Here is a 7,789-nt window from a genome sequence, read left to right on the forward strand (position 1 = left end):
AATGTTTTCTTTTTACAAGCCTCTGATTATTAATTATTATGTAATAGCAAGATACTCTGAGCAAGTGTTCCCTGTACTCAAGCTTGTGTGTTTAGAAGCATTCATGTTAGGAGGGTGTCTGTGTGTGTGTCTGTGTGTGTGTGTTTGTAGTGGAGGAAGCAGTGCACTGGACTTGCCATTAAAGTGCTGTGAAAGGCCATTCTGAGATTTCTAATTGCCAGGAGATGCTAAAGCAGCATTTAGTCAGCTATTTCCTTAGTATTTGCATATTTAAATGGCTTCTAAATACCAGGACTGCTTGCAGAGCTAGTCACAGATTCTCATTCAGCACTATAGAAGTGACATTTTTAACCACTTCAATTGTAAGACCATCAAGACAGTCTTGTCAAGTTGTAGATGGTTTCAAATTCTGGGGTTTTCTGGGCTGTTTTTCAGAGCTGTAGGAAATAGTTAGCCCTTTATTTTTTGATGGCTGTTTAGACCATATAATTGTATGAATAAAAATGTTATTGTTACTTTCAGATGCATAGAAATAGCCTTAGCTATTTAAAAATTGAATTTAACAACTGCATATTTAAAAACAAAACTTAGTTTTGATGTCTTGCTCTTAGTGAGAGCTTGCATGTCAAACTTCTTTGTATCTTAAAAAAATCAAGTGTATATTTGAACAAGACATTGTTTTTGAAAACATTATGCAAATGGCAAGCAAAATGCTTGCATGCCATTTCTTGCTAAAAGCATTTTAAAACCTTGTGTTTTATAGTTGTTGTGTAATGAAAATGTATTCTGTTTTTTATGTACAGGCAAAAGAAAAACAAGTCAGAGCTTAGATGAAACAGCAGATGATAGTATATTTTCCCTTGAATTAAAATTCTAACTCTGGGATTTGCTTATTCTGACAATTAAAATAAACAGTAAGGAACTAAAACTTCTAATGTTTTTTTTTTTTTATTATGTCAGGATAATAAAACTATCTTTTTTTAACTTCTTCTGAAGCTTATGAGAGTTTTATCATTGGCTTCAGTGGAACCAGGATCAGGACTGCAATGCAGATATCAGCAAATGGTGCCTGTCCATAGAAATGATCACGTATTCATGAAATGCATAATTTACTGTGTGCTAATTGTATTTGCAATTAATCCACTGGGAAAACTAAACTGTAGTTAAAGTTAACAAAGAAAGTTGGGGTTTTTCAAGTGTTTTTTAAAATGGGGTTTTAAATATCAGTTTTAAAGAATGTAAAGGAAAACACAGGAAATTCTTACATAGCATTTTACTAAGTTTGCTCATATACATATTTATATATATATATATGTATATATATTTTTTTTATTGTGTTCTGTGTTGGTTTTTTTTAATGCTGTGCTGTTGCATGCTTATACTTACCTTATCAGGGTAAGAAACTGGGAAATATTTCTTTGAAGCTAATTATCCAGGTTTGGGGGTATTTTGCTTTGTTTTTCAGGTTACTAAACTGAATGTATTGACTGGAATGTTCCCAGACTAAGTGTCACTGATTAATTCTCTGAAATGTGCTGTCATTTGAGGGGACAAGTATGTATCCCCTCCCAAAAGCAAGTGTCCTCTTATTACTACCCCTGGCAAGAGTGCACTCCAAGCACAGGAAGATCAGGTAGAAAACACAAAGCTTCTCAAACACTGAACAACAACAACCAACAACATTTCAAACATGTCTCTTCCTTCTGTGATCTCAAGGTACTTGGAATTTGCTTTCTTCCTAGCAGGCTGGAGTGGATCCTTCAAATCTTAATACCAGAATGTACCAAGCAATCCAATAAGGAAGAGGAACTGGCATATTCTTGCTTATAAAAAATGATGGAGCTGTGTCAGAGCCAGTTTTACCATTCTCTACATAGACAATTCTGTAATGTATTCCTAGTGTGTATTTTTAAGTGTTTATAACACAAAGGTAAGATAAAGGACAAGCAAAGTTCAAGAATACTTGAAAGTGACTTCAGTTGGAGGCATTAGGTTTAACAAGTAAAACAAAATAGCCTCCGTATTCTGAATATCTTGGCAAAAATGGCACCTTTTGAAGCATGCATTTAATTTCCATCTTGTTCTGTGTTTTATTATTTTCTTTCCTTGTGTCTTAACATGATCATTCAACCTGATATTTAGTAAATTATTAAAACTGGAGTATGTGCATTTTTAAATATTTGTCTCAACAGGCAAAATGGTTTTGTTCTGTTTTTTTTTTTTTCCCTAAGACATAAAAAATGCACATGAAGGGTCTGAGCTGGAAACAGTATCCAGTGATGTGTTCTTTTGATCAAAAAAACCAAAACCAACAAAACCCCCCAAAGCAGAACAATTACTTTGCACAGATTATAAAGCTTCCTCTGAAGCTATGCCCATTTCATAGGTATGGGATTTGAGTTTCTTTAAATTATTTTTAATAGCACAGAAATTATTACTTTATGAAGAATACCTTTTTTTATCTTTGACAGCTAATATGAAATATAATTATGTAATATAATTATGTATATATTGAAATATATACACTGAAATATAATTATGTATATATTCTTGGCCTCTGCAGTTATATTTATGTAATAGTAACAACAAAGAATTCAAAACAAATGTATAAGATTATCTGTTACATGAGCACTTAAAACTGTACTTAGTCCTCAGTTAACTTGCTCTGAATTTTTAGGGCTCCAGAACAATGTTGATGATCATTCTATGCTTAAATAGCCTTAGTAACAGTGTTCTGGAACTGAACTGGTTTTATGAAACTTTAAGAGCTTGTTTTTTAGTCTTTGAGAAATGACAGTGCCTAGTAATGCAGAAGCTTGCCTCTGGTGACAAGAGGAAGTGTTTTAAATGGCATCTCATCTGATGTGCCAGCCCCAGCAGTGGTCAGTAACCCACCAGGCTGTGTAAATACATTGATTGCTTCTGTTCAGTGAAGGAAACCACCTCATCTTTTTCAGGCATTAAGATAGATGAAATAATAAACTGGAGAGTATGTGGAGACAGTAGCTTGTCTTGTGGTGTGACATAATTAGTATTCAGTAATTGAATCTTCTGCCTCTTGTTAAAAGAATGTGCTCTTCCAAGAAAAAAAGTGAATGAGAGAGAGAGAGAGTTGTATTCTCTGTCTGTACAAGCTCTGCTGGGAGTAGCCACTGGAAATAATCATATAGCCAAGGTCTTGGTCAAATGCTTTTATCCATCTCTTTGTTGTATCTCACTTGAATGGCTGGCATTTAGAGAGGAATTTGCTGTCCTTTCAGAGAGAGAGATGAGCCTACATTAGTACTGATTAGTAGTGCCCTTACATTATTTTCCTTACAGTTCCTCATTACTGTGCCATGGCTACTTCAGGGCAACCTCAGACCACAGGTACTGGACTGGTTTCAGATGGAATGGAACTGGTAGATGTGCTTCAGGAATGTGCTAAATGTGATTCAGCTGAAGAAAAACTGTCTGAAATCCACAAAACATAGAGATTCAGTACTTGGCACCAATTATTCTGCTGCATAAATCTGCTTCTTTGGTCTGCTTTACTTACAGATCTAGCATGTGCTAGATGTGTGTTGTATCAGTATCCTAGCAATATGGCAGTTGCAGATTTTTTTTTTTTCTTTTTCTCTTTAGCAATATATTGTGCTAGTCAAGCTTGAGTACACCCTTGGTACAGTAAGCATTGTGTTTAGCCTGGCAAAGAAATCCTAGAATGGCAGCTCATAAAAAACAGCCGTACCAGCACAATTGTGCTTTCAGAACTGTAACTTATTTTGCCTCTGTTGGGGAAAACAAAGGTAATGACATTTATGGTTTTGCTCATAGAACTGCAACTACACTTGTTTTTTTGGCAGCCAAAGATTATGCTCCTGATTCATGTCTGCATGCCACCAGCAGTATGTATTGTTGATAAAACTAAACAACAGGAGCAAATTTCTTAGCTGTAGTTCACAGCAGTCCAGTGGAATGCCAATGTATGCTTGGTTATCACAGGTTTGAATTGGAAGTGTCATGATGTATGATGTTTCACAAGAAAAAATGCCATTCAACAGAAGTCACTCTCTAGAGAAGTTTAGCAGCACTCAGAATCTCCAAAGTAGCTGTTCAGGGAGTACCACTGTAGCTCTTGAAAACTACTCAAGATTGACTTGCAAGGGTAGTTTAACAACTGAACAGTAGCATACAATAGAGATGTGTGATGTGAAAGCACCCACAGGATGGCTCAGGATTTGGGATTTTTTTTTTATGCTTAAGTTTATTTTTACAAATAGCAGCTAAATATTATCTCTACTATAAGAATGCTTTTAACTGTTTGGATTAAAGGGCCTATAGAAAGCAAAGTATGAAGACCAGTGTTCTGTCCCACGTGAATCTTGTGGGTTTTTTTTCTCCAATATTGATATAGATAAATTGAGTGTTTTTAATAATGCAGGATTTTCATCCCCAGGGCCAAATCTATTCTGTGTATTGAGACAAGCCAGGGCAGCCTCAGTCACAGTACAATAGCACCAACCCATATGCAATGGCAATTGCATTGGATGTTACTTCTAGGTGACCAGTTGCTAATGTAAAGGTCACCTAGTTAAATACATCTACATCTTTTTATAATCCAAACTTTGGGATATCTTTTTTTAAAATAAATGCAAAAAGCAAATGAACTATGGAAACAAACAAAAAAACATAGAAGGGTGATTAAGCCAAATTGGTTAAAGGTAGGTTAAATGAATGTGGAGCAAATGCTCTCCTGCTGGTTAGAATTGCACATTTCCCATACTTAAAGTGCAGCTGTAAATTTGAAATTCTAAGCGCCTTGTAAATTTTACACCATAAATTTTTGTGGGCTGTAACAAGGAGGAGTTGAGACTTTTTATTTGACCTTTTAGTCATGATACTCCAATTTAAGGCAGACATTTTTGTAAAGATGGTGTTGCTTGGACAAAATCCTAACAGCAATCTGAAATTGGCTGAAGTTTCTCTGACATAAAGATGTGTTTCTGTAAACAATGCAGTTTCATTTCCTTAAAGCAGCATGTATGCCCAGTGTGAGATGAATAATCCCCTTGAGCCAAAGGATGTGTCTGCTCTGATTACCTTTAGTTGCTATCAGCCACCTCTCTTGAGATTAGAGGCTTGATCTAAGCTTGTTCAGGGGGTCCTTTTGTCAGCTTTCCATGGCTTTCAGCTATGACTGACAGAGGTTAGGTTAGTAAGGAGTTAGTTATGTTACTGACAGTGTATCTAAGAATATGAAAAAGACATTGGCTCCACCTAATTTTCATTCTGATTAATGCAGCCTGTTAACTTTACTAGAAGCTGGCAGCTGTTTCCCATACAGATTTGTTTTCTGTATTTTGTGTTGAGAACAATTACTTCTGTCCAGCCCATGTGAGAATCTCATCATTAGGAACTGATTTTTGTCTTTTTTGCATGATGCTGTTGAAAATCCTTATTGCATTCTGTGGATGGACCTGCACACTTCTAATTCAAGACCCTGGTTGGAAGGTAAGGGTTTTATGCACATTTAGTAGGCATTTTGGTAGAAGTCCAGGTGATCAAATTTTTCAGGTGAATTTGCCACTTGTCAGACATGGCAGATTAGAATTTATTCTCCAAAGGTCACATAGGTCTTCTTGATTAAACATTTAACAATTATTCTAACATTGGTTTTATGAAACCATTGTTTTTCTACTCAATTGTTAGTCTTTTGCTAATGAAATTTACAAGTCTATCTCCTTGTAATGTCAGTGTTTCAAAGAATCAGCTGTTTTAATTCATACTGTTATTCTGTTCATACTGTTACGATTCCCTGAAAACAGGTGCACAATAGAAAAAACTAACTTTTTTCACTTTCAATGCACTGACTTTCACTCTCCAACTCAACATAAAAAAAAAACTGGTTTTGCCTCTTCTGAGTGCTGCTGTTTATATACATTGAAACAATTTAACCAATAACTGCAGTGTGCTGTTTCAGTGCAATGTTTCAGTTCACATAAATTGGATGCAAATGAATTGTGACACTTGCATTTTCAGATATCCTCTGAAAGGGACTATCAGAATGCTAGGAAGTTATGAGGTGATGTGACACAGCTAGTTTATAGCAAATGTCAAGATTAACTTAAATTTTATATTTAATAATTAGATTTTGTCCCCAGCTTTGAGTGTTGAAGCTTAATGTAAATGGCTGTTTTGCAAACTATGGATATTTATTAAATATGCATTCTGAAGTGGTTGGTATAAAATTAATAAAAGCAGTCATAATTATATAACCACTCTCAAATAATGGCTTGAGTGTAAAAGCCTCTTAAAAGGAATTAGAAATTAGAAGCTACTTTCAGATTCAAACCACTTGCAGTAACCTTATCATTATGTGATGATACAGCCCCATGACATTGTCCTATAAATTACTGCCATATAATCAGATATGCTGGTCAAGTCAAACACAAAGATGAAAGACCTGAGGTCTTTCAAATAATATTAAAGTAATACTCCTTCATTTGAGGATCTTGCAGTCATGAGTAAAATATCAGGAAGAGTCTCATGTCCTAAAATTTCATGTGAAAGCAAACAAAGATGTTTATCCTAGTTAAATGCTATTGCACTGTAGGTGACAAAACCACTGATGTATTATAGTATTTTGTGTCTGTTGATTACAAATGAGTATTACAGAGGACAAGAGAGGCAAACATAGGATTTAAGTGAATCAATAAAATCTGCTGTTGCTTGAGTGGGGAAGCAATTAATAAAATAACAGAGTGCACTAAAACAGCAACTGTTCATTAACCCCTTATAAGTAACTTTTACATAAATGGCCTAAGATGTTTTCTAGAATTATTTAGGAATTGTGTTTACAGTCAGATTTGGGGCTTATTCGCTGAACTGCTTGGTACATTAATAAACGAGTTTTGAAGGTGTAATGCTGCAGTTGTGCTGCTTAAAAGGATAACGCAGTGTTTGTAGGGAAAAGCTATGTCTTACTTAGCTAACTAGTGATGCACGTCATGGGAGCAGCTTTGAGCAGTCCTTCCATCGGCTCTGGGAAAGGGCATTAACTTCCAACAACCCTTCCTTCTGCTGTGCTTTTTCTATTTTAAAACAAGAGCAGCTGAAAAGACAAAAAGCATAGAGAATCCCCTTAGCCCATACCACAGGCGTTCACATCTCGCACACTGATAAGAGTGAATGAGGCACGAATCCTGCCAGGCCCCATTCTCTCAACTGCCCTCGCACTTCAGGGCCGCCCCGCTGGTACGTGCCGCCCCGCACGTGTGCCACCGCAGCTGGGTTCCATCACGTAGCACCCCTCGGAAGGGTGGTTCCCGGAGCCTGCAGGAGGAAGGTGAAAGCAGAGGCCTCCTCAAAGGCCGGGCCGCTCCCCCAGCGACACCGGGAGTTCCCCGCTCGCCTTCCCCTCAGCGGCTGTACTTAACGACCTCCTCCGGCACCGCTCCTCACGGTGTCCTGGATAGCGCGCTGTCTCCGGCGGTGTGACCGGTTCGGGACCTCTCCAGGACTCAACACCCGTGGCGCCAGCTTTCCCGGGCAGCAGACAAAGGGGTTTGCCCTCCGCCGGCCGCAGCTCCCGTCATGGCGGACCCCGCCCTCCCACCGCCTCGCTCCCGGTCCCGCCTCCCTCTCCTTGGCCTGTGCGGGCGGGCGCCCTTCGCGCTGCCATTGGCAGAGCGGATTAACATGCCAGGGCGTTTACCCAATGGCTGCCGAGATTTCAAATTCCTGACGAAAGAGACAGGGAAGGCGATTGGCTGGCAAAGCGCGGAGTCCCGCCTGCGGGCCCTGGAGC

This window comes from Heliangelus exortis, chromosome 19, assembly GCF_036169615.1.
Source record: "Heliangelus exortis chromosome 19, bHelExo1.hap1, whole genome shotgun sequence".
Taxonomy (NCBI): Eukaryota; Metazoa; Chordata; class Aves; order Apodiformes; family Trochilidae; genus Heliangelus; species Heliangelus exortis.